A 2,658-nucleotide genomic window follows, 5' to 3' on the forward strand; every position below is an offset into this window, starting at 1 on the left:
TTAGAGATATTAATTTGATGCTATGATTATATTCATATTAGGCAATGATGTTAATTCTTGAGAAATTTATGATATTGTATGAATGGTAATTGGAAATTGGTAGGTAGAATAGTATAGGGTAGGTAGAATAGTAAATGGTAGGTATAATAGTAATTGGTAGGTAGAATAGTAAGTGGTAGGTGGAATAGTAAGTGGTAGGTGAAATAGTAAGTGGTAGGTAGAATAGTAAGTGGTAGGTGGAATAGTAGGTGGTAGGTGAAATAGTAAAATGAGGGTATAATTGTAAATTGAAGGTAGAATAGTGTTTGATTTTCTCCTATAAATAGAGCTCTTCTCCTTCACAATTTTCACAACTCATCTCCTCTCCCATCTCTTGCATATATTCTTCCTTCTTCCGCTTTTACTCGGTCTTTCTTCTTTCTAAGAGTGTTTACTCAGAACAGAGAGAGAAAGGGCGAGACCAAGCGCCACAAGAAAGAAAGAACACAAGAGATAGCGGACTTTAGAAATTAGTTTCAAAAGATATACTAGTGGTGTTAGTCATATTGGAGCAACTAGATTCCTTCATACCACTTTTAGCTTCAGTCTAGAGGTAAGTAAATTCACTACCCCTTCTAAAATTACTTCATGTCATGCTATTTATTCATTCTTTATTTAATTGTAAATGATTATTTTATTTACATATTATGAAGTTATGTTGCATGCATGAAGGATTTCTAAAAGAATTATCTAGAAAGTTTCTATTTATTTAAACGCTTTCTAAGTACAACAAGTTTATATTTGAAAAGGTTTCCATTTTGAGAAAAAGAAAGTTGAGAAATGATGATGATTATAAGAAAGAAAAAAGATGATAAACCCTCCTACATGTTGCCCTAAGATGCATCAAAAGAAGTACAAAGAAAAGTACAAGAGATGAGATAAATGTTTATGAAATGAGGGCACATGTATGGAGGAGAGTATTTTTGGCCCCAAGATAAGATAAGATGAGAGTTCGGTACCGATACTCGGATGGAGGCGAAACCACTGAAGGAGGCTATGCCAGAAGGTGGTATTCCATCAACTAGACCGTTGAGTGCACCAAGAAAGAGTTAATTGACGGTCGGGCATGGCTGTGGCCACAGTTCAGTGCCATGGTCACAGGACCCGCAACCCTCGTGCACAGGGGTAATAGTGTACATGGGCCTTATTATGAGAAAATGATACTATATTTTCAACGATGATATGCTATGATGATTTACAGAGATTATTTATAATGATGCATTATGATGATGATTTATAAAGATGATTTACAACGATGATCTATTACTAGATGTAATAGTATGTATATGTTACGGGAGATGCAACCGTACATACAGATATTATTATGCCTAGAATTATATTTATTTGCGAAAATGATTTTCAAAACTGAGAACAAGGAGTAAAACTATTTATGGTTGTGGATTTTACTTGCTGGGCCCCTTTGGGCTCATTCAGTTTTATTTCTTGTTTTCAGGTAGAAAGGACGCTGGAATAGGAGGCCGGAATGGGGATGGAAATAATTATAAATTTTCAAAGTCTTTTCATATCAGTGATTATAATAATATGATAGTCCGCAACTAAAGTTTAATGTTTTCTAATTTCGTTTGTAATAAAATCTCTTGAATAATGTTTTATACATTTATTGTATCCTTTAAAATCAAGTACTCTGGTAGACCTTATAGATCTTTGCAAAATTTTTTGTTGTGAAAGAAGAAAAGTAGCAAACTCGGTCTTAATGGGCTGGGGATGTTACATTTCGCCTCTTTTCAAGAGGTATAATCCCTACCTTAGTGAGGAAAGGAAGCTGAAGATGCACAAACATTTACTCAGATTGTGGACGAGTACGCCCATAGGGAGCAAGAAGAGATCCTACTACCAAAGGCAAGAGCACTACCATACGGATCCGACCAATAGAAGGCCGCTTTCCTCTCCAGCATTGACAAGGACTACGAAGCAGACCCATTAGTAGAAACGACCAGGGAGTGCTAGACTTAGAGTTTGGGTAGCCTTTTGGATAGACGGTTATGAGGAAGTTAGACTACGCATTGTACTTAGCAGTACAATGGTTAGACTATGCATTGTACTCAACAGTACAGTGGTTAGACTATGCATCGTACTTAGTAGTACGTTTTACAATAGATGCTCATGTGTTTCCCAAAATGAATTTCAAAAAGAAAATGAATTTCACTCACAACTCATGTTTCACAAAAATCGATTTTCGTATCAATCCCAACTAGCCTTGTTTTGATACCCCAACTGTTTTAAGAAAATACCTGGCCTTTGAACTGTTGGTTTCAAAAAAAAAAATATATATATATATATACATTTTTGGGCCTTAGGCCAAGCACTCGCCTAAAGCCCCATGCGTTCTCTTTTAAAAGACGGCCAAACACTCTTTAAACTCTATTCCTCCCATTTTATCTCATTTTATCTCAAGCCAACCATCTTCTCAAGAAATTTTCGGTCGTGTCTCCTTGAGTTTTAAATCTAATCTTTTAAACAGAGCTTGTGCTTCTAAACCGATTTAAATTTGAAATTTCCAGTTTTGTGATTTTAGGATTTTTGTATTGGGCTTTCATCTTTCCTTGATTATTGGTTAGGATTGAGCATCTAGACATTTACTTGTTGTGTTAGGATAGT

The sequence above is a fragment of the Corylus avellana genome, chromosome 5, assembly GCF_965113065.1.
Source record: "Corylus avellana chromosome 5, dhCorAvel1.hap1.2, whole genome shotgun sequence".
NCBI classification, from domain to species: Eukaryota; Viridiplantae; Streptophyta; class Magnoliopsida; order Fagales; family Betulaceae; genus Corylus; species Corylus avellana.